The sequence below is a fragment of the Phyllostomus discolor genome, chromosome 12 (genome assembly GCF_004126475.2).
Source record: "Phyllostomus discolor isolate MPI-MPIP mPhyDis1 chromosome 12, mPhyDis1.pri.v3, whole genome shotgun sequence".
NCBI lineage: Eukaryota > Metazoa > Chordata > Mammalia > Chiroptera > Phyllostomidae > Phyllostomus > Phyllostomus discolor.
Genome location: NC_040914.2, coordinates 71438236 through 71464437, shown reverse-complemented (window position 1 = coordinate 71464437; position 26202 = coordinate 71438236). Strand labels below are relative to the sequence as shown.

At 37.5% G+C, this 26202-nt stretch overlaps 1 long non-coding RNA gene across 2 annotated transcripts in view; it reads right to left on the bottom strand.

Moving 5' to 3' along the window:
• The window catches only part of LOC118497561, a 96453-nt gene extending 70279 nt beyond the window's left edge, over positions 1-26174 (bottom strand). The window contains exons 1-3 of one of the 2 annotated variants that reach the window (XR_004900087.1): positions 26122-26174; positions 11577-11680; positions 9679-11240 (exon numbers count right to left, since the gene is read on the bottom strand). This is a non-coding gene — a long non-coding RNA (uncharacterized LOC118497561). Of the gene's footprint in view, positions 1-9678; positions 11241-11576; positions 11681-26121 lie in introns of those variants that run through there. The other variant, XR_004900086.1, reaches the window with a different exon arrangement.
• Positions 26175-26202: the final 28 nt, after the last annotated feature.

Here is a 26202-nt window from a genome sequence, read left to right as displayed (position 1 = left end):
TCCCACTCACCAAACCACCTTTGAACATGTTGTTTCCTCTGCCTGTAATGTTCTTTCCTTCCCTCTTTGTCTAGTTCCCTCTACTTTTTTATCAAAACTTAACTCAAGCATCACTTTCTCTGGGAAGCCTTCCCTGACCGTGTCAAAGCCACCATAATGGGCACTCACAACTCTACTTTCTTCTCTTTTGAGGCTTATATGGAAGTTGCAATTGTCTACTTGAGTGATCATTTCAGAACTATGAGCAACATGAGGAGTACTACAGAACCCCTGGCATCAGCACCATATCTGGCACGTGCTGGGTACTCAATAAATCATTATTGAAAGGATAAACAAATTTATCTTTTTATTCCTATTAGTTTCTGGAACAAATAGATGCTCAGATATTTTTAACATTATTAATTAATTAATTGATGAAGTTAATATTTTAGGAAGCAGAAATGTTACTTTCTAGTGGAATTTATTTAACTTATACTGAATTGCTTTTTATTTCTTAAAAATGCTATAGTAACCCTGGCTGGCATAGCTCAGTGGATAGAGCGTGGGCTGCGAACCAAAGTGTCGTAGGTTTGATTCCCAGTCAGGGCACATGCCTGGGTTGCAGGCCACAACCCCCAGCAACCACACATTGATGTTTCTCTCTCTCTCTTTCTCCCTCTCTTCCCTCTCTAGAAAATAAATAAATAAAAATCTTTTAAAAAATGCTATAGTGAGACTCTTCTCCAAGAAGCCCTAGGACAAACATTATTTTTTTAATGTATAATACCTGTAAATAACAACTGAATTCCCCTAGAAAGAATAGTTGAGAAACAGAGAAACCATCAATGTAGATAAGAAAGCTTCATGGTGCATCAAGACAGGGAAGCTATCTAAAACAAATGGATATACGTTATTGACCACGGGAAGAATAAAATTCATTGGTATGTGAAAACAAATTCCCCAGAATCACTCTGAGCTCTCCCTTTTAGCCAGCACCATCAATTATGATTATTAAGTGCCTGCTTAGCTGCTGTACAATAGAAGAGACAAGGAGGTTTGGTAGCTAGGCAACAGCCTGGAAACTCAAAGGGTAGGAGTTGTGATTCTGGCTCCTCCATAAAAGTGATAAGTAGCCTTGGGTAAACTCCCCTGCCTTATTTTCTTCATCTGAAAAATAGCATCACCAGCCTGCTTTTCTGCATTGACGGAAGAAAAACAGAGCAAACAGTGCACTGCAATTGTAGAAAAGTGAGTTTGTGGGGCCTGGAGAATGAAGAACTCATCAGAAAACCAACCTTTCAACTGAAATCACCACTTAATACTAATGGTTTGAGCCTGAGTATCTGTGCCTCAGTTTAGCCATCTGGAATGATTCACAGATAACGGTCAGGTCCCGACTTAAAATACAAATTAAAATGTGTTACTTTACTTCTGTAGGGCCTAGGGGAAAACTTGGGTGGAGGAACCTGTCCCACAAAGTATTCAGGATTTCTCAAGTACCCGTAGACTGTAAGTGCCTCAAAGGTAAAAGTCACATCCATCTGATTCACCACATAAGCCCCAGCATTCAGCCCAGAGTCTGGAGCACAGCTGGTGTTTAATTGTGTTTATTGAATGAGTACACTAATTATTTAAATAATATCACCTCTTTAAATGGGCAAGATGATCCATAACCTTAAGTGAAGCATAACTAGTCTTGAAGAAAAATAAAGTTCATTGAACAACTTTGGAGGAAGTGGCCTTGATCTATACTTTAGGGTGAAGATAAGTTCATGCCCGGTCATGAACAGACAAGAAATGAGGTTGTACTTTGACTAATTCTCTTTCATTATTTTTACTATTATTTAAGACAGTCCCAAATAATATAGTTATAGCCTAACAGTATTCCTTCCTCCAAATATAACTGTCATTGCTATAGAGTAAGTTTCAGAAATGTTTATATAGTATCAAAATTAAATTTCAAAATGAGCTACAGTATCTGGGAAAAGGGGATAATAATATTTCACAGAAACTAATTGGAAACTTGTTTTGAAATAAAGTAGTTATTATTTCCATCATGGAGAGATGAAAGTACAGAGATTTCCTTTTATCTTACCCAGCCTAGAATCCTGCATTATTTATTCAAACTAAAATTAAAACCTGGCCAAATCCTACCAAGGCATATCAGTTAGAGATTATTCTTCTGGAAATGAACTTTTGTTCACAAATTTCATTATGCAGTTACAAAAGACTATTATTAAAATATAACATAGAAGACTAAATTGTCTCTTTTTTCCTGGCCATCCACAAGGTTCACTTTCCTATGCAGTTTTTTTCTTTCCTTCTAGACTTAGCACTATGCTTTCCCTCTGCCCAATGCCTCAGCATCCAGAGAATCTCACAACACCCACTCCACTCTCCTGGAGATCCCCTCACTGCCACTTTTTATTGCTCTATCCCTTACACCCCAAGGAACAGACATCAAGGGACATTCTCTACCTGGTGACCTTGTCAAGGCCCATTTTTATTTTTTCTGCAAAGTGACTGCCTGTAAAAAGTGCCCAGAGTATGGTATTAACCCACTTGCAGGTTTCTGAATGCCTGAATCTGAAGCTCTTTCTTGTCCATTCACCAGGCCTTGCCATCTCCTACTCACACTGCCCTCAATGCTCTTCCTTGATTGCCTAACTGTCTCGTATACTTCAGGCCTCAGTTCAGATGGAACTTCCTCTGGAGCAGCTACAGGGTCGGGTACAGCTTCTGTGTTCTCATAGCACTCTGTACCATGCAGCACTTGCAACTTTTTCTTTTCGATTGATTCTATCTACCACTAGACTGTAAGCCTCATAAGAGCAAGAATTAAATCATGTTGGCTCATCATTCTTTCACCAGTTCCCTGAACAGTGACATGTGTATACATCAACTGATCAATAAATATTTCATTTTGGATTTAGATTCAACTCTGGTATCTGGCCCCTGGGAAAACCAATCTCGCATCCAGTCCCAAAGAATACTTTCTGTCTTCAGACTTTCCTGGCATTAATGTGGTTCACCAGAATTCTCCATGGTTCTTCGCTTTCAGAACTCTAATTTTCCCTCTGTTCATTTCTTTCTACTCCTGGAAGGTCCTACATAGCACATCCAAGGTCTTCTCTTCTGCTCAATCTGTTTGTATCACACTCATCAACCATTATTCAAACCTGGTCCTACTTCTTGGGTTCTTTGTATCCCTACCCCATCTCCTGTACATCCAGGCTGCCTTTTCCTTTCTTCCCACCCTCCAATCTACTCTTCAGCTCTCTCTAGCTTGGCAAAGATTAAGCCTGGTATATACTTTTTAAAGAGGGGAGGGGGACAAAAAATATATCTAGGTACTGCATGGATTTTTGTACCAGAAAATAATTTTAATAAATTTACAATCTTAGTTTCTGTGTATCCACATGATCTTTGCTCTTGATCCTGCTGAAACTTTTCCTTTTACCCAGGACAGGATACTCTTTGACCTACTATTCTTTTTTTTTTAAAGCTTCTCATCCTACCCCTGAAGTCATTTTCTAATTACCTAATCTAGCTTTTCCCTATGTCTAGGTGCTAACAATAGCTCCTTTTTCATCATGGGTTTCTAGATTTATTCGTTTATTTAACTCTGATGGAAGGGAGAAATAAGGGCAGGTTTTCCCAGGAGGAAGTCAATCGGGTCATTTTTGCACGGGTGGCCTAAAGACTGTCTTGGTTATAAGTGAAGAAAAAAGCTAATAAATAATGCTTACCTTCACTCTTATTATTTGCATCACTTGAAATTTGAGGGACCAATAAATAAAATCCCTCTCTCCTTAAGAATCAAGACACGGGAGACAGAAAAATAGAGATCAAAATATCAGCTGCATTATTTTTGATGAAACTGATTTGAGAATCTGACTTGAGTCTTGGGTACAAATGGACATGCTAATACTGTTTTTCAATTAGGCAGATGTACCCACCAATCACAGGCATCACTACATTGCTGTAGGACCTTCCCCAAACAGTCAGTGTCTGCTTCAGTAAGTTTCCAATGTGTCAGTATCCTATAGGAAGGAGAGCTCCAAGAAAGAAAGGTCTGAGTTAAGTAAATTTAGTTCTGTCTCCAATCAGAGAAAGCCATAAAGGTGATCATTGTTATGCCAAAGGAAACCCATCATAAAAACATAAAGGCAGAGGGACGGAGAATCCCTCCATGCAGCAACCAATCAAATTCTGTCACAGGTTCCGCTAACAATCCTAATATGGTATAAAGATATGATAGGCTCAGGCTTCCCTTGATGATTACAAGTTTACCTTTTCATACTGTTGTGAAACAATATTTTAGGATCCCCTTGAGGTGTTATAGATTTTTTTGGGCCTCATCTAGAACCCAGAGAAGTTTTCTTTTAGCATTCAAACTAAGCTAGAAGACTTGGAAAGGGGTATATTGGCTACCTGGGTTCTCTGGTTAAAAAGTAAGTTCTTTTTGTATTTCAAACCAGACTCAAATGAGAGTCTTTATTAAAATGCATCCATTTACTTTGCTGTAGCCATAAGCACTCTAAATGTAATTTAATCTTTCTTTGTTGATTCATGATCTTTGAAAGCCACATGTCATCATTATTTAAATCAATTCTCACTATTTAGGACTAGGTACACAGAGATACATACAAGATACAAACAATTGTATTGAATGTGCCCTAACCAAGACAAACTGTGGCTGACCTGGAAGCTCTCTGACGAGGTAAGACTTTCAAAATATATTTGAAAGATGAATAAATCAGAAATGATGGTGGTGATGATGGTGGTGATAAGTACTTACTACATACCAGACATTAATCCAAGCCCTTTATGTGTATTAAATCACTTACTCTCAAATTCCAGGAAGTAAGCATTATTATCTCCATTTTACAGATGAGGCAATTTGGGTTCAGAGAGGTTAATTAACCTGTCTGTGATGTCAGTGCTATAAAAAAAAATGGAACAGCCAGGATCTGCCCTTGGACTGTGTGGTTCCAGGGCCCTGGCTCTTGGCTGCGTGTGAAAACAAAAGAGAATGTGTGGGGAGTATTGAACTGAAAGGACATGATAGGAGGGTTAATACCGTAATGCGCTGTGGTGAAATATGCTTAAGCCTTTCATCCACAAACTCAGAAAAACACACACAACAACTCTTATCAGCTCCAATCAAAGTGAAAAAGATGAACCTAAAAAGCATGTTTACTGCTTGGGGGCAGATGATATTAACATTTGTTCTGACATTAACAAATAACAGAAAGAAAATAATATATCTCAACTTCTGTTGTATTTCTATCTTCTATATCAAGGAGAATGATCTTTAAGCTCAGGAGGGTTGAATAAATATAGTTTAGAAGGAACTGAAGTATGAGATAAGCAAGGTGATAGCAGGAGATCATCTCACTGTTCTAAATGAATTCAAGTCTCCAGGCCTAAACAAATTATATCCCAGAGTATAGAGACACTTTGCAGATATAATCTAAGAGTAACTGTCTGTAGTCTTTAAGGGACCATGGAGAATAGAAAAGGTACTGGGACAATAAAGCTGGAAAAATAATATTCTAATTTTTCAACATGGGAAAAAATATTCCATGATCTACAAATCAACAAGCTTGATTTTGTAACATGGTAATATTCTAAAGTGATTAGATGGACGATTTGTGTGCCCTTAGAAAAGGAAGTGGTGATCAATAGGAACCAGGACAGATTCACTCTTTTTTATAGGTTTAAGGACTGTTGAAAGTGGGGACACCATGCACACAGTGAAGGCTATGAGGGCAACCTGGAGGCTCCTGTTACCCCCTGGGTCACCAAGGTTGATTTAGACACTACAGCTATCTGACAGAGTCCTTTTTGCTTTACATTCCATGAAGTTCCACATTTGCTCAGGGGGAAACGCCAGCTAGAGCAAAACCTTGTTATGCACAAGGAAATACAAACCCTGTGCCTCCCCACAGCTTCCAAACAAATTCAGATCCATCTGTCATTTGTATTAATTAGAGCAAGTATATTTACAAAGTCTCTTATTCTTGGGACCTGATGGATAAGACAGTGTTTTTAAGGGAATAAATGCCTGGCTGACCATTCATCCCAAAAATGCTTCAATTTATAAATCAATATCCTTCTGACTATACCTTTCCCTTCAGAGAGCTGCATAAGTCATCAGGACTCTCCCCAATGTCACCTCCTTAGAGAGATCTTCTCTAACCACTTGATATAAGACAGCATTTGCCCCCATCATACTCTGAGCACCTTGTTTTGTTTTTCTACATAGTTCTTGTCACTATCCAATGTCATATAATATCTGATATTATATATTCTAGCTTACCACGATCTGACATTGTATTATACGCACTATGAGATGCATATGTGTATGTCTCTATGGGTCTGTCTCTCTGTTTCTGTCTGTCTGTATGTCTCCTCTTGCACAGCCAACAAATTCTATGTGAATGTTACCCCTGCATTATGCAGTAGCCCTGCACATTGAATGTCCACTGTGTAAGGGCAGAGACTCTGTTATCTGTTTTACCACTATGACCCTAATCACTAGAATAGTACTAAAACATAGGTGTGCTCAATAATATTTATGGATTAAAAATATTTATCTAATGTATGCCAACCTGGAGAATGGTCTCTAGAGGTTACATGGCTCTGTCCTTGGCCCCATCCAAAATATTAATGCTGACCCAGATAACGAGAAAGAAAATAAGAGAATTTATTCTGAATCCATGTCAATAAAACATTTATTAATATTATTATCATCATCATCACCACCATCCTCTACTATGCAACAGGCACTTACATTATTGTGAATGCTCACAACAAACCTAAAAGGTAGAAATTATTATTATCTTCATTTTTACTATAAGCAGACTGAGCTTGGGAAGTTTAAATAGCATGCCAACATCAGATGGCAGGTACATGAAGCTGGAATTAAAAACCAAGATCTGTCTCACTACAAACTGCATGCTTTTTTTAAAAGATTTTATTTATTTATATTTTTTTAGATGGAGGGGAAGGGAAAAAGGAAGACAGGGAGAGAAACCTCGATGTGCAGGAGAAACATCCACCCGTTGCCTTTCGCACATCCCAACTCAGGACCTGGCTTGCAACCCAGGCACGTGCCTTGAATGGAATCAAACCAGCAACCTTTTGGTTTGTGGGACTACGCCCAACCCACTGAGCCACACCGGCTGCACACTTTTGTTAAAGAGTACTGTGATAATACTTATGAAACATGGAAAACCTCCTTAAAGCTGCAGCTGACAGAAAAACCAATGTATTAGATGAAAAAATCAAGATTTTACAAGAGTTTGACAGATTTGAATGGCAGGTCAGAATTCAAAACCATATACATTAAGTATAAAAGCAAAGTACCATATGCCAATTTTAAGAATCAAATGCACAGGTACATGGCAGGCGTAAAGGGGAGAAAACAGTTATATACTTAAATAGGCCAAGTGCCATCAACTGACCACAAGCGCAGTCTGAACCAACATTAAGATGCAGCTGTAAAATAAACTAAAACGATACTGAACTGTATTATCAGAGACTTGGAAAAGGAAAGGGGAATCCAGTTCTATTCCAGAGAAGCTAGACCAGGCAAACCACACCAGAGTAGAGTGTCAAGGGTCCTACAGTGGTGCAAATCATGTTGTGAACAAAATGGTTAAAGGCCGTGGGGAGGTTGGCCTAAGAAAGAGACTCAGGGGATAAAATAACCACCTGCGAGTCTGAAGGAGCATCACAACAAAACCAGAGGACATTCTGTGTTGCTTCTCATGAGTGAAGCCATAGGAAATAAGTTTGGCTAAAGGCACAAAGCTTAATAATAATTAAGATGCCTTCTGAGCTATAAGCTCCCAATCAATCTATCAGGGGAGATATTCAAGCAGAGCCTGCTTGACAACCTGTCACCAACACTTTAGTATCTACCTAAAGAGGTGGGAAATTGTGTTGATTTTGTGTTGTTGGGGGTTTTTTCCCAGTTTACCTTCCTTCTACATAGAGTGACCTTATTTTCTAAACCCTAAACCAAACCTGTGGTCCTATCGAAGACTGTGTTGCTTCCGGGTTTGAAAGACAGTCTAGTAGATATAGTGCTATTAAAATACTGAGTTTCTGGAAGATCTCAATGATTAAAATAATGGGGAAAATATATGAAATTAGGACTTTCCTAGGAAAAGGAAAATGTAAATTCACTCTAAGTCGGGCATTTTTCTCCCTTTGAGTAAACATATTTTAACAAAATAAGTGGAAACTCAGGTAAATTTCACTTTTGTTTAAGAAAACAAGAAGTTTTCTTAAACTATGGCCTCTTCCTCTGAAAGCTGAGTACCAAAATGTAAGTACCTATTTCAGTTCACTCAAAAATTGAGAAACCTTAGGAAATGCTCCTGAAGCATAGTAAAATTCCAGGCTCTCCTACAGACGCTATGCCAACCTTTCCCTCCTGATATCACTTCCACCCCTGTCAGGATGCTCCCATCTATGAAACTTCTCAAGGTTCCACACTATCCTGGTTCTTCCAGCCGAGTCCAGGGTGCCTGTCTACCAAGTCCCCACTTATGGTTCTTGCACAAAAAGATGGGTGGGTCAAAAGACTCCTGCCACCACCCTTGGCCAAATCTTGACTCCTATGCCCATGGGAACCAATCAGACTGATTAAGACTCTGTAATTCCAGATATCATGCACAGGGCTGGTATCCACTGATCCTTATTAGACGCTATGTTCTTTTCAATAGACTATTTTGTTTCACACTGACAGTCATTTTTCACCCTGCATGGCAGAATTTCAAAGCCAAGAATCCTGTATTACATAGTAAACAAACAAAATTAGACTCAAAATTGCCTTTTTTGATTTTGAAATATTAATCAACTCTTCAGGAAAGCTTCTAAACATTTTCAATTACATCAGAAACAGGCTGGCAACATTTTCCAACCTCAAAAAAAAATCAGACTCAGTTAAAGGTTTGTTTTCTATTCCTCTGATACTCTATAGTACATACTTGCAACTGTTTCTGTTTTAGGTTAGATTGATTAATAGCATCAGTTCTAAAATCCCAGCATGTCCACAGGCAAAAAAAAAAATGTATTCCCATCTGTGATCTTCATTAACCAAGGCAGATCTATCTATTTGGGTGTGTTGTCTGCTTCTTTCAGCTGCAGCCCTGGGTCCCTGCATTATCTCTGAGACTACAGGCCTCATGGTTGTCATTAAATCAGGTGGTGCACTCTAGAGATACAAGATAAATAAAGGGTCAAAGGAGCCAAGGTGAAAGAGAAGTCTTAACACCCTGAAAACCCATCCTCCCTCCTGTACTTTAAGTCTAACTTGACTGAATAGGAAAACTGGCATTTCAACTAACAATGAAAATATGCTAAAAAACAAAACAGAAAGTAAGGTATGGTCAACAGGAATGTATTTTTAAAGTGTACTGAACAATCATATTCTTAATAGATTAGATGATGACAGTAGCTAAAGTGCTTGAATTATGTCTATTGTTCACGCAAACAGCTTACCGTATATGGGAGAAACTGGACAAAAAATCTTGTAAAACATGTAAGCTCTGAAATGTGAAAACAAACATGATCTATTATATAATTGGAGGGGGCTGCAATGTCACTACATTGGAGTTTCACCTCCCTCACTAGAATGAAATACAGAGACAGCTTTCAGCACTTGAAGTTTCTCCTGGAGGATAGAGGGGCTGACCAAGTGACCACAGTTCTGCCCTGGGATTTTTCACACACACCACAGCTTTGTTAGTACTCTTTAATACACATGCGACACACTAAATTTTTCAAAAGGAGTTTATTATTTCACTTTGTATAAATGCATAAAAGCAGTCAAGCTTACAGGGTCCACCCTCCCTCCTGTAGCTATATAAACCTCTTGGCCCTCACAGAGGAGCTAGTGATCCAACACTACTCTGGGGCTGTGGGCCTCATCGATGTCACTTTTGGGTCCTGTCATAGGGTTCTCAAAAATCAGGGATGCCTCTAATCTCAGCATAGACTATACTTTAATTCTTTATTATCATATAGGGAAGAAAATTTCAAGATGCCAGAAGACAGACACATAAAAGGACCTCACATGCTTTTTATTTTCTATAAAATACAATGCCAAATAATATCTCAATATTATTCATATTGCTTCCAGAATTATGTCTAAAGGAAGGAATATTTTATCATCCAAAGGTCATACTGCTCAATTAGGAATTAAAAGAGATAATGGAAAGGGGTTTCATCTCTACAGAAAAGTGAGTTTCTATAGGGACTGAGTTGAAGGAAGGTTTCCCAGCAAGCAGGCAGAGTCCTGAAAAAGGTGTTACTTGTCTATGGGCAGAAATTAAAAACTCTATTAACTTTCAGTCCCACATTTGTTTTTGCCTTATATGGAACAGTAAAGTACAAGTTTCTTCCCAGTATCTCTCTACAAACATACCTACTAAAAAGTGCTGGCAGGCAGGTGTTCTAAATTAATAGGCATTAAACAAGCATTCCTTAAGTTATATGCAGATATTTCTTGTTTTCCTTCCCAATGTAGATATATAGCAGCCTGTCTACCAAAAAAAAAAAGAGTAGGGGCTTTGTTCTTTGATTAAAAATAGTGATCACAGTCTATTAGTCTGTCTACTACCAAGAGAAGAAGAAATCACTACACAGCAATACTCAAGGGCTCAGGCCTCACATGGGGACTTTTTTAAGGGTCTCTCTAAAGAAGCCCATCTGTTCAGTTCACTCACAATTTGCTTTGCAAAATGACTGATAGAAATATCTGACTGCACAATGCTAGCCTTAACTGAGATCCTATCCTCTGATGCTTTGGTCCCTAATGGGTCTGATAACTAATCTCTTGATGAAACCACAACACTCAAAGAAGAGTTATTCACATAGCAAAGAAGGGTACTATTCTGTCAGTAACTATACATGGTAAAGGTGTGTAAAGGAATGGTAGCCAAAATGGAGCAACTTATTCAGGAGTGAAATCAATTAAGGAAGATTTTCTGAAGGTAGTAAGACATCCCTATAGACTTGATCATTATCCAATAGCATTTATTTTATAAGGCTCCTATAAACTGTAAACCTTGGATTTACATGAATCAGTTAACATCTATAGTAATCATCCAGCAGAAAAATTAAATATATCTGAAGTATGTCAAATTAATATTTTGTTTCATTTATCACAACACTGATCTCAATTCACATATGTTTAGTCTTCTTAATCTACAGCTGCTATTGCATGATTCTGTGCTCATGACCTTTAGAAACAGAGGAAAGTTAATTTTAAGATAGCTAAATGAAGCATTTTAGATACAAAAATAGTATGTCAGCTCACAGGAGATGGCTGTGCTAATGTAACAAATAGTCTACAGCATTCTTTGCACTGACTGAGGTAATCCCCCATTCAGGTTGGCCTTCTTAAGTGTACTGCACCCCAGAGCAATGGTACCCATAGAATTTACGAGAAGAAAAAGGAACTGCAATGAAAATGGGACCGTATTAGATAATTTTATAAGTTAATATTTACATGATTGTACCTAAAATACTAATAGTATAAAGAAATGTCACTGGTTAATATAACTTTAAATACTTACAGTTATCAAAATAGTAGCGATTGGCAAGTGAAACCACCAGAGAAGAGGCCCACACTATGCCTGGTCCTACTGAGCAATTTTCAAACTTGAGCTCATTCTGGCAACTAAAATCAAAGAATACAAAGAAAACAGAATTATAATTACATGATTTTACATTGTATCAGCGTATTGAAAATAGGGGAAGGTCAAGTAAAACTGGCTTAAATGATGACTTTTATTACATCACAACACAAGAGGTCCAGACGTAGAGTAGCTCCAGGTTAAGTTTACTTGGTAATTCACTGACAGCAGGCAGGACCTCGGTCCTTTCTATCTGTCCAGTGTATCAGAGTAAGCATGTTGGCTTGTCCCCTGAGGCTGGTCCTCCTCCTCAAGGCCCTGAGATGGCTTCTGCAACTTCAGGCACCAAATAAAGATGACAGCAGTCAAGGCAAATGTATTTCTTCTATACGTGAATTTTACCCAGAAACACCCTACTCTACAGAGCGTTCAACATTATCTTGATTTCATGACTGTGCATAGGCTAAAAATGGTTTTTCTTTTTTGATCCAGTTGCAATAATTCTAACATAAGAGAAAAAGGAAAACACTTATTTGTTAACTCTAAAAAGCAACAATTGTAATAGTTTATAATTTATAGCAGTCAGTGAATACTTCCCATAACATTAGTGAACTTTGCTTCTCTGGAGCTGGTTATTTTATTTGGATTTTTATAACAACATTCAAACTGCAAGGAAGCTAAGTTTTTTGTTTGTTTGTGCCGCTTGGGGGATAGGTATTAGGAAGGATTAGTGTTGTTGATTAACTCATCTAATCAGAAAACAATTGCTGTAATTAAATGGATGGATGTTTGACATTTAGTAGATAAATTTTAAGAATAAAAAATGTTTAAATTTTTTATTATGGAAAATTTCAAAAATATTTAAAAATATAGAGAATAGTTTAAGTATCACCCATATACTCACCAACTAGCTTAATTATCAACTCATGGCCAATTGTCTTTATGTACTCCCTCACCCAAGTTTTCTACTCTCCATCCCCCCTCCAATTATTTTGAAGCCAGTCATAGGCATAATATATTTATCTGTAAATATTTCAGTAGTATCTTTAAATGTTAGAGTTAAAAAAGCACAACATAATTACAATGACTTTATCACAATTAAAAGTTAAACAATGATGAAAGAATACTTTGGGTCCTTATTTTTATCATTTAACTTGTGTTTCCTTATTTAAAGTTTAATAATAAATTTGTGTCACTAGCATATTAACATAACCTGAAAGATATCCAGGATATATTTTTAAGTGAAAAAACAATTCATAGAATTTTTATAACATGGTTAAATTTCTATTTTAAATATTATAAATAACTGCATCTGTTTTTGTTAAACATGCAGAAGGATTAGAAACATATACCCCAAACCAAGAATAGTTGTTATTTTTATTTTATTTTTAAAAATAACTTTATTTATTTTTAGAGAGAGGGGAATGGAAGGAGAGAGGAAGAGAAACATTAATGTGTGGTTGCCTCTCATGTGCCCCCCAATGGGGACCCAACCCACAACCCAGGCAAGTATGCTAATTGGGAATTGAACCAGTGACCATTGGGTTCATCGGCCGGCACTCAATCCACTGAGATACACCAGCCAGGGGAATAATTGTTATTTTTAAAGTAAGAATAGTTGTTATTTTTAAAGTAAAGTAAAGTAATCATAGTTGGTATTTGGGATGTGGAAAGGACTCTCGTTTTTAATCTATTATTCAGCATTTTTTAATTTTAAAAAATATATGCATATTACCTCTGGAATTAAATTTCTAAAAAAGAACTCATGAAAGAACTTAAATAAATTGTGTCAACATGTGAAAGGAAAGACATTCTCAGATCAGAATATCCTGTTCAAATATTGTGCCTCAGTTGGATAATCTTATTCCTCAGTTAATTAGATTAACAGCAACTAGCTTGCATATGTGCCAAGCACTTTGACAAGTGCTCTCAATCGGATTGCTTATTTCCTACCATAACTCTTTGAGGCAAGTAGCCCCATTTCACAGGTGAAGAAACGTGAACTAGAGTAGTTAAATTTAACTTGCCTGACCAGGCTAGGAACTGAGCCTGGTTTGGAAGAGCCTGACGGGGCTAAGAACTGAGGTGCTGAGACTCTCCTGCCCAGGCTTTAATCAATTAATGATGATTTCACTTCCCTTGGCTCTGAAGGTGTTGCTGTTACAGAATGCATTTTGTTATTTCAGTTTATATTTCCTTGACTTTGCTATTGTTTAATTTTGTTATTAACCTTAACTACTTTACTATAAACTCAATGGGTCAGGAAAGACAGAGTAATTTCTTTCATTTTCTCCTTACTCTGTAGAATCTGACTGGGGTAAGGAGCTAAAGGGAGAAACAAGTCCCAAAGAACTTCGTGTTTTCTGATTTAAGAAACACTTAAAAATAGGCAGATGGTTCTTGTTACTAGTGGCTTTCTGTACAGTTTTCCAGGTGTCTAAGCTTTCTTTCTTTGTATAAAATTTCATTAAGCTCTTGTTAATTTATCTATTCACAAATATAGGACAAAGATCATAAGTGTATGGGAATAAAAGTGCCCAGCACTTTTATATGGAATACATTTCAAATCATAGATGTAAATAAGCTGTAACTAACTTTTTGTTTTAATCCTCACCTAAGGACATGCTTATTGATTTTAGAGAGAGAAAGAGGGGAGAGAAACATCGATGCCAGAGAGAAACATCAACTGGTTGCCTTCAATATGTTCCCCAATCTCAACCTAAGCATGTGGAATAAGCATTTTTATTCCCTGACTGGGAATAAAAAGTTGTTATGGAATAAACCTTGCATACCATAGTGAACTTAATTAAACTTTTTTTGTCACTTTTTTGTTCAAGAATAACAAATTAAATTTATTATTTAATATAAAAAGAATGCAATAGGAGAGCAAATTAGTCTATAAAACAACATACCTATATGCATACATAATATCTACAAACATAATATACATAAATTATTTTTAAAATTATTTTTATTTTTTATTGAATTTATTGTGGCGACATTATTTAATAAAGTTATTTAGGTTTCAGGTGTACAATTCTATAATAGAACATCTATATGTTTTATTGTGTGCTCACCACCCCAAATCAAGTCTTCCATTACCATTTATCCCCCTATATTCTTGTCTGCCTCCCTCCAACCTCTTTCCCTCTGGTAATTACCATACTGTTGTCTGTGGCTGAATTTTTTTCCTTAATTCCTTCACCTTTTTGACCCAGTCCCACAGCTTCCCTTCCACATAAATTATTTTTTATTCAAAACATTATTATATCCCTTAACTATAGGGGATAATTGAGATATTACTGTGTACCTAAAAGAAAATGGTCTCTAAACCAAAGGAAATTGATCCTTACAAAAGTTTGTTGAAATTATTACAGGAACAAATTTAAAGGACACATGGACAAAAACTAGGGGAAGGGTGATAATGGGAGGGAAGTGGGGAGGGTTGGGTGGGTGGGCTGGAATGGGAGTAAAAGGGAGAAAACTGTACTTGAACAATGATTAAAATAAAAAATAGAAAAAAGAAATTATTCAAGTGATTATTTAAGAAGATGAGTGGTTTGAAGTTTTCTATCCTTTGTACTCCATTCCTGTAGCTATCCCATCAGGGGTCATCCCATCAGGGGTCACGGGCTGAAGAAAATACTCCTGATGAGACAGAGTCTTCCAGAACTTAGACCACTTGATGTCCCTCTTTACACACAGTGAAAAAGTACAGCAAGTACAATCTATTCCATGGACCATAGGAAGATACTGTCCAATCCTTCTTATATTATTAGAATAAGATTTGAGACTTAAATTATTTAGATTTAAAATTTTACCCTTCAGACCAGCTGAATGCTAGGCCACTCTAATGGGTAGTTCCTAGTGTTTGGAGAAATAGAATTAATGTTAATTTTTCTGCAAATGTAGAGCTCTACTTTCTTTCTCTGCATCTCTATGTCTGGATATCCCAAAGAAGGTATTTTGAAGAATCTTATAAGTATTCATAATTATGTTTGGTGAGATAGTTTAAAATAATTCAATTCTAACTCCTTTAGGAGGCCCAGACAAAGGAGATGCAGTTTGCTCTGAAGAGGGAAGGATTTTCCACCGCTTAATATCAGGAAATGTCGCATTCTTTGGAACATCTTGTATTAATTCAGAAACCATATTGTGGGAAACCTAGTTCTGTAGCCTGCCCTCAAGGTAGGTTTCACACCAGTGTCTGGGGCAATTCATGAATTTAGGTCTGATAAGCTGCAACCTTATTCCTCCAAGGAGATGTATTTTTCCTGTGACTTGCACACCATGGTTGACTTTTTAGTTATTTTTTCCTCTAGATCAGTGATTTATGACCTTTTTTGTCTCCTGGCACACACAAATTAATTACTGAAATTCTGTGCCATGCCAAAAAATAAAATTTTGCTGATCCAACAAAAAATAGGTATAATTTTGATTCATTCACACCAGAGAGCTATTGTTGTATTGATGTTGTCATTATTTTTATTTGACAGTCTAAGGGAAAAGAGGTCAGTGCCCCTGACTAAATAGTCAAGTGTTGCATGTTTTGAAAATTGTCACAGCACGTGTGCGTGCCTCTTATGGCACACCAGTTGAAAATCACTGCTCTTGATCATCTTACATTTGTTGTTACTAAACAGTAAGTGTCCAGACATAGGTGTTTTGTTTGTGTGATAAATGCAACCTTAGTATAAACCAGTTGGCAGAGGATGTCTGTAAGGTCATGGCTTTAAAGACATTTTAAGTGTTAAGACTGGACATTTCCTTAAAGATCTCTACTCAACCTTTATTAGGAAACTGTGGCTCCAATAAGGTTTAGGAACTAGTGGCGATTATACTATGTTTAAGTGCTTTGGCTATGAAGTTCCATAGTCTGTGTTTGAATCCTGCCTCTGCCTTTTATCAGCTGTGTGACTTTGTACAAGTTATATCACCTCTCTGTGCTTCAGTTTCTACATCAGAAAATGGAATAATCATAGCACATAGTTTACAGGGCCACTACAAAGATCAAATCAATGAATATGAGCTAAACAATTCACACAGTTCCTGGTACACAGTGAGTACTGAATAAATGCTACTAGAATTAGAATGCATGTCCTCCCTCTCAGTTGGTTGTTCTGTACTTGTACCACATTGTCTCTCCTGATATCCCTTAAAAATAGTAAAATATTTCAATAACATTATTTCTCATTAGAATTTATGAAATACTTTAGAAAATATATTTAGCAAGTATTATCTTAATCATTTTTTGAAGTAAGAGATGGCCATGTAATAAATGCAGAATTGGGAATGAAATGAAAAATTAAATAATGTATGTGTGAGTATATTCAGGTAGTACATTATATAATAAATTACTTTTAAATACAACTACAATTCCTAATTTGCATAAACAATCGATCACTTTATTGGCTCATTAGGTAAATTAAGCCCAACTAACCAATACAAACTTATTACAAATGCACATCTGGAATGTGGTACTGTTACTGGAACTCATTAGAACTAAAAATTCCAGTAAAGGGAACCCTTGATTTTTCAATAAAAGAGGAAATATCTATTATGGGTCCATGTAGATGATATGGATTTAGCAATGATTTGTTCTTCAATTATAATCACTTACTGCCTTTTACAGAGAGATTTATGTCTCTGCAGCTCTCTGTGAAGACATATTGCTATAGCAACAATGGCTAATCTTAGATATAAGATACTGTCCACCAGTTAAACTGTTAGTGTCAGCTCTGTACATTGAGCCATGTGTATTCTTACTAGGTGTACGTGACAGACACTTCAGGCTGCCTACTCTGTTGTCATCCTCACTAGCATTTTTTCTTGCAAGTAGGACCCTAATTTTTCTCAAATATTGGGTGGCTATGTGCATTAGAGGAAATTGGGGTTCCCCTTAGCCTTGAGGGGAGGTAAATCTTGAGTAGTCTAAATCAGACATCCTAACTATAACCCTTCCAGTGATTAATTTGGAGATGGGTATGTGACACAGTTTTGGCCAATGAGAATTGAGGGGGAGTCTTTTTATGTCACATAAAAGGACACACATGGTCTGCAGTGCACTCACCCAAACTCTGCCCTGTTGAAGCCAAGAGAAGGCTTTTGTTGGGCCACTGGAGCAGAATAATTTTAGAGTTTTTAGTCTGTATTTTGCTCTCTGCACACCTCAACAGTTCCAAGAAGGCAGCCAAGATCTTAATTTTATTTACGGCACAAGAGTGGAAGCTGCTTGGACTCTACAGTTCTTCCTGACTCTTGTTAAAGTCTACACTCACTAAAGAGACATGTCTATGTGGCCTGAAGGCAAATGGGAAAGCCAGAGTACCTTCTAGAGCAGCAAACAGGAAGAAGAAACAGTTTCTCCATATTGGGAACAGGTCAGGATTCAGAAAATCTCATGACACAGAGAACCTAGCAAAAAAAGAGACAGTCTGTATGGTGCACCTAAAGAGGTTACACACTTGGCTGTCAGTCCTTTCAAAGATTCCTGAGCACCAAGCATGGACTATGGAGGAGGAGAATCTAAGAGGACCACGCTGACTATACAATGGCCATCTCCACATTATCCAGTGACCAGAGCCATCTTCACCTATGCTTTGCACCATTTAGCTTGGCACAGTATTTGGGACAGGAGAGCACTAACAAATATTTAGATTTAATTCCTGCCAGTCCAGCTGCCAGTCCAGAAGTATGATGAGATCTTAATTTGGGTTTAATTTGGTTTTAAGGAAAAAAAGATGTTCAACAGTCTTTACAAATCTGGGTGTTTGTTAACTCACACAGACTACTCCATTTAGAAAAGCAACCATGCCAATAAAAGTGGCTATAAAAGCAACCCGAATCCACGCTGTAATAATAACCATTTTTCAAAGCTACACAGTTTTGTACATTTGGTAAGGTGCTTTCACATACATTATCTCATTTGATCCTTACAGAATTAATAGAGTTCAGTAGCTCCTCTCCCTCCCTCTCTCTTTCTCTTCTCCCCTCTCCATCACTCCTGCTAGAAACATGAGGAAAAAATTATTCAACACTTCATTTAAAAATATCTATGCAAAGCTGTACTTTGTAAGATCAATTTCACAGAACCCAATGCCAAGAATGAATTCATTTCTTAAGGGGTTGCAATTTAGGCTGCCACCCAATGGTGGTAGTACATCATGCACAAAGTTAACAAAACAGAGAAAAAAAGAACAGAACAACAACAACAAAAAAACACCTCTAGGCATATTTGAGAAAGAAAAGATTATAACACTTGCATGCCTTCTTATTGGTAGAAACATTTACCTTTCTTAAAACAAGAGTAGGTATGAAGTTTATTTAAAGAGTATTCTTTTAGTGCTAACTTTTAAAGCCAAAGGATTTAAGAGTTTGCTCCTAAGGAATGGGAGTTGGGGGAGTGAAGTGAAACTTTCATTTTCTACCTTATATGTTTCTACTTTTGTGTGCTGGTTATAATGAAATATATTACTTTTATAATATATTATAATTGGAAAAACTAATTATTTTTAATGAAAGGAATCTAATATTTCAGTAGACTCATTTCCTCTTTATCACAAAACATCATTACTAGTTCTATTTTATACCTTACAGGGATTCAAAAAAAGAACCTTCATTTCTTTCTTTTAATTGTTTACTTTTGTCATGAAAAATCCTGTCCTGGCCTGTCCATGCCCTCTAGGCGAGGAATTTCTAACTGTGGCAAGAGCACCAGACAAGAACTCAGAACAAACATAAGAATTAAGAATCCACTCCCCATCAGCCTGCACCACCTGTCCAGTGTACAGGGCTGAAGGCACCTGCCATTGATTTTTCAGGCATACTCATAGCAAACAGGTAGAAATCTAGGAGAGCAGGTTTTTGTTTGTTTCCATTTTAAACTTGTAACAGGAAAAAATTTCTCCACAAGGCAAATGCATTTTGATGTCTGCAAAACTTACTACAAATAACAGAATAGCTACAATTAACAGTCCTCTGGAAGAAAAATAATGGGCTTTATCTCTTTGTAATGGTGAAGCTCATATTCTTAGAGTGGTAAAGGGATACATGACAAAAGAACCACTCATTTGGCTTGGTTCAAAGTCCCCACAGGCTCCTTTTAACTACTGACTTTGACTTCTATAACCTGACCACTTCTTTTTTATGAGAACATCTGGTAGGGAAAGAGAAGATTATTTAGTCTCTCCAGGCCTCTGATTTAAAACCCTTCTTTTGTTCCTTATTACTTACAAACACACAATTTCCCCTTGGGGAAAATAAACATTGTCTGAGCTGCTGTCTGAGTTCCACAATTACATGTTCCCCTGAACACTTCGATTCCACATTCCTTTCCTTTCTGAGAAACTCATCCATTCCTCACAAATGTCTTCCAGGTTTAGACTGGGTGGCTTCATTTGCATAAATTGGCCTTTCTAAAAAAAATTTTTTCTCTTCATAACCCCCATGGCAATTGAACTTCTTTAGAAACCTCTACAGAAAGTCCAAAGATACCATATCGCTTAACTGAACACAACATTCTGAATAGAATCAGTACAGGAAAATAATCTGGTTTTGGTACCATGTTCTTGGCCTTTGTTATTTTTTCTTTTGTAAAATGAAAATAAAAATTTAAATGTCAACTCAGCTAGATAAAAGTGGTTAGATACTCTAGTGCTTACAAGTTATTAAATGATGTATATAATTTTAAAAGATGCAGTCTCACCCATTTTAAAGAGCAGGTTTTTATTTCATTTATTCATTCAATAAGTGTTTGTTGAGTATATCAAGAACTGCTTGAAACTGTGAAAGATTCAGGTAACCATAAAACTCAGAGCTGCCCTCCTGCACCTGCAGTCATGTTAGGTAAACATTAAGAGGCAGTGTATAATTAAATATTCAAAGTATGAAACAGTCCTTTAGGCAGTAAGGGGGGGGGGGGTCATCACTTTCAGTTGATTTAAGAGAAAGATAAAATTTCAGTTGGGTTCTGAGAGATAGGCAGGATTTAAAAGTTGCAAGAAGCAAAAACATCATTCCAGCAATAGAAAGAAGTAAGAATATTTACATGGAAGATAAATCTGGAATGTTTGGAGGCATAGTGAGTAGATCACTTTGACTAGAGGAGACTAAACTGAGGCATATGAGACAGAGCTCAAAAGCTAGGATATAAGGCTAAAAGGCTGGTGTAGAAAGCCTTGACAGTCAGCCTGGATTGTATCTCATAGATGATACAATGAACTAGTTAAAATGCGGAATTAATCTAAAAGAAATTAGGAAAAGTAATCTAAAAGGATGTTTGAGATGACGTGAAGGTCAGACTTTCTGTTTCTCTTCTATTTTTCCTTCCTCTATTTCCCTACTTCACTTTCAGCTACAGTGATCTTAAAGATGACACAATTCTAATTGTGCAGTTTTAAAATGTCATTCTCCTGCTTAACACAATTCAATAGTTTCACAGCAACTTTCAAAATCCTATCAGCTTTAAGATCTGGCTCTAGCTTGCCTCTCCAAACTTGTCACTTACACAATGGGCATTATTCAAATTCCTTCCCATCTGACTGAAACACTCCTTTGCTCCTCCTGCCCCTTTCCCTTTTTTGTCTAGAATACTCTTAACTCATCTTGCCAACTCTGTTTTAGATGTCACTTCCCCAGTGAAGGCTCTCCAATTCTTTCAAATCCAGATTAGGTTCCTTGCCATAACTCATCGCTATGACAGCCCTTAGGACAAATATCCTTGTCCTCCCCATGCCACAGGAAGGGGAGGACAGTAGTTTTCCCAATACCTACCAAAGGGCTGGGAACATGAGATTATCAAAAATATGTGTTAAAGAATGAAAAAGGCAAGAGATAAAAAACAGGAGTCTATGGCAGTCATAGCTATAGACTTAATAGCCATTAAGTTCAGGGATAAATTCCTTGTACCAACAGAAAAGAAAGAATGAATGGGGCACAATAAAAAGAAAGTTAAATGTAAAGTTCAAATATCTGAATTCTGAGTTGATACAATTTGGTATATATAATTAAGAGATTCATCTGGCTCAGTAGTTTCCTAATCATGGCTGACCATCAGAATCATCCAGAAATCATAAATAATTTTTGGTTTTGATATGTTCTAATTTTCCTCTGGTCATTGTCATAACTACTGACTGATGTTCAGGAATTACTTGCCTGGATGTTCCAAAAGGCCCCTTCCAGCACTAATGCTCTAATGTAAGATAGCCACAAGATAACCTCAAACAAATAATTGATAGGACTTGGTAGGTAACTGAATGTAAGAACAGAAGGGATGTATTATACTAGATTTTTAAGCTAATTGACGTAGAGTCCCAATTTACACATAACAGGCAACCAATAAATACTTGCTTATTGAATGAAATAGGGGAGCAGGAACAGAGAGCACATCTTGAGAGAAAGGGTAGATTTGATGTTGAATATGAGTTTCTCAAATGACACTCTACTAAATATTTGTCCTTCAGGGTTATGTCAACATAATGCTCTTCTTTCCTGCCTTAAATAGATGTGTGTCCTTGGTGTGGCTGTTTTGGCTTTTATAAGGATTATCTTTTCTTTGGGTTACAGCATCTAATTTCTCTTAGAATTTCTCTTAGAATTACCCTCTCCCATTTTATATACTCATAGAGACTATAAATCAGGTCTTGTTCTCTCTTAACGAAGAGTCTATGAGACTCTCTTCTATACTTTAAAAACTTGATTAGAATGTCCTAAGAACAGAGAAATCAGCGGTGCTCATCATTCTTGAGTAGTACCAAATTCCTGCTTCCTAGATCCCTGGATTACCCTAGTTTCTGTCCTTTTAACTTGGCTTTATTCTCAGACCATCATTACTTCTATGAACTATTCAGTATCCTTCTAATAAATCCTCATTTATTTAATAAGTCATTATCAATTTCTGGTACTTGCCAGACACACCAAATAACAGAAACTAATACAGATAGTAAAAGAAGGAGGAAAAGAGAGAGGGAGGGAAATGCAAGCCATATATGTAATTGTAAATTTTCTAACAGTTGCATTAAAAAACAGATGGATTTAATTTCAATGCTAGGCTTTATTTAAGCTATTCCCTTCAAACCATATGTAATTGATGTGAAAAAATAAGGTATTTTACTTCTTTTTTTTTACTCCAAGTCTTTGAAATGTGGTATGTACGCGTATTTGACACTTACAACCCCTCAACTGAAATGCTAAATTTTCAGTTTAAAGTGAAACGCAGTCCTTCCAAAACAATAAAATGGGTTTAAGAGGAAAATAGTTTACACTGCTAGTTTTTAAATTTAACTGAAATTACCTAAGTATTCAGTTTCTCAGTCACATTGGCCATATTTCAAGTGCTTGGTAGCTACATATGACTAGGCCTATGTAAGGGGCTGTACAGCCTTATCTACAGGGTGGGGCAAAAGTAGGCTTACAGTTGTGAGTGTGCGAAAGTTTACCCTTGTATTGGTACTAATTATTGTATTATTGTCCATACAAACAACTGTAAACCTTCTTTTGCCCCACCATGTATAAATGGCTACAAGAACAAAGAGTCTCAGGGGATATCTTCTTGATACATCTAGTAGTTGGAAGGAATTAGAGGTTTTCACACTTCCAACAAATTTCATTATGAAAGGATTCAGAATTGTATGAAGACCTATAGAAATATCTCTTCCCCCAAATAATGTATCCTTGCTTGTGTAACTAAAACAGGTTAAACATTCTTAAGTTTAAGATCTTCCCTCTGTATCCCACAATTTAGTGGCATAGAGATCAAAGATCTCTTTCCTATCAGGGAGTTTAATTTGAAGTTAAAATTACATGATTATGTACACTTAAATCACTTCTCATTAATTACATTTTTGGTAGATTTTTTTAAGGTTTTATTTATTTATTTTTTAGAGAGAGGGGAAAGGGGGGAGAAAGAGAGGGAGGGTAACATCAATGTGTGGTTGCCTTTCTTGTGCCCCCTGCCAAGGACCTGGCTGGCCTGCAGCCCAGGCATGTATCTTGACTGGGAAGCGAACCAGCAACCCTTTGGATTGGCACTCAATCCACTGAGCCACACCAGCCAGGTCTCAATTATTACATTTTGATGGGTGGGAAAAGATTTTAAAGATTAGCTTTAATTGTAAGTAGTTTCACTGTCAAAAATGTGGCAGGTTGAAGAATTTGAACTTCATCCCTCAGGTAATAAGTTATTGTACATTTTGGAGTAGAAGAGTGGCAAAATGAACTCTTGTGTCGGGAAAACAAATCAGAATCCAGTGTGCAAATACACTAGTAACAACAGAGATCTGTAGAGATGTGGAGCTTCTAGCATCCTTAGCTGGTGTATATCTGCTCTTATTTCTGTCAGTAATTATTTTCCTCTTACACTGACAAGACAAGCAGTCATCCTGCAAGATCTAGTTCAAAGTCAGCTGTTTGCTGGATGCAGATGTCAGACTGGTTCACTTCACCTCTGACCCCACAGAACTTCTTTCTAAATCCTGAACAGAAGTCAGACTCATACAGAAAGTAGAATAGTGGTTGCAGGGGAGGGGGGCAGAATGGGGACTTATTGTTTAATTGGTGCAGTTTCCATTTTACGAGATGAAGTGTTCTGGGGATGCATGGAGTGATGGTAGCACAGAACTGAATGATTAGGCCTTTTCCCAGCCTAACTCCTTTCCGATCGCAACCGAAACGTCACATATTTAAGCAATCTTCCTTTTTCCAGGCCACAATGGTTTAGGTACATTTGCTATTCCTTCTCATGAGCCCCAAACTTTTCTTATAGGGCTCTCATTCCACTTGTAATCTACAGCTAATTATGTGGTATTAATTTGCTAGGGCTTCCATAACAAAATAGTATAGACTAAGTGGCTTACACAACAAAACTTTACACACATTTTCTCACAGTTCTGGATGTTAGAAGTTCAAGGTCAAGGTATACGCTCATTTGGTTTCTCCCAAGGCCTCTCTACCTACTCCATGTCCTCACATGACCATTCCTCTGTGCATGTGCATTCCTAGTGTCTCCCTGTTTGTCCAAATTTCCTCTTCATGTAAGGATGCCAGTCAGATTGAATTATGACCTACCCTATGGGTCTCACTTCAGTTAATCACCTCTTTAAAGACCCTATTTCCAAGTACAGTCATATTCTGAGACAAAATTCTAGTGACTTTGGAGGAACACAATTTAACCCATACCATGTGATTACCTCTGCTGTTCCCACTTGGTAAACTCTATGACAACCATCTCGTTCTCCTTTCAGGACCTTTACAGTTGCTATTTCCTCTTTTTAGACCAGTCCACCTCAACTCTTCACACAACAGGTTGTTCTTGACTTCCAAGCCTGAGCACTACCACCTCACAAGAACTGTCCCAGACCACCTTATTTAAAGTAACCACAAAAGTCCCTCTTATCACATCATTTTCTTTCTTCCATGGCACACAAGAGAACATCAGCTCCAGGGAAAGGTTATGTGTTTTTCCAAACTACTGTAGCCTAGGAATTAGCCCAGTGTCTCATGTAGAGTTATGAACGAATGAGTTTCTATAACCGCTTATGCCTTATAATGACTTTATTTAATCCATTGAGAAAACCTGCCCAAGAGGGGACACATTTTTATGAAGCTTTCTGAATCTCAGCTCTAACACTAGCTGTGAGAACTCTGGCAAGTCCCTTAGCCTCTGTGGGCCACAGATTCCCTAACCATATGACAACAATACCTTCTTCAGAGTTCTTATGAAAATTAAAAATAATATACATATGGTACCCAGCACAAGAATTTGGCATATAGTGCAGAAGACTATCAATTGAAATGCTATTAGGTTGGATGTTTTCCAAAGTGTGGCACCTGTGGATGGTGTGAAAAATGCCTATTTAGGTGGTACAGAGCATTAAAGCTATTCTCATTTTGATTTGTCGGATTAAAATAATGTCTTCTCATCATGTCTTGACTACCTCTTGCTATTCTTCCTATTTAACAGAAAGATCACTTAGGTTCAAAGACACACGCAACAGTTAATGTGAATTTAACATTTTCTATTGTATTTTCGAGGCCAGGCTGAGTTTAGATCCACCTCCCTCCGTCTGACTTTGGGCTACTTAAGGAACCTCTCTATACCTCAATTTACTCAAACGCAACGCGGGGATTAAGGACAGTATCACCCCAAAGGGTCTCGTGAATATAAAATGAACTATTACACTTAAAGCGATGCAGAACATAAGAAGGCGACCATCCATGTTAAAAGCCTGTGAAAGAAACTGTCCAGGCGGGATAGCGTGGCAACTGTCTCAAAGGTCTCACCAGGACAACTGAGTCAGCGAGGCGCGGCTGGACAGGGTCTGAGAAGCGGGGCGGCACTCGCCACTGCCAGGCCACTCACTGGCTGGTGCGGGGCCTGAGGAGCAAGGCCGAAACCCGCGAGGAACCAGCGCTCGCGCTTCGGCTTCTTTAGGGTTTCCCTCAGTCTATTAGGACTCTCTCACCCCTGCGTGGGCGGTCGCGCCCTTACCCTGAGCTTTCCGGGACGGTAAGCGCTCCCTAAGCCGACGAGCGAAAACCCCGCGACGTGCTAGCGCGAGGAACAGAGGGG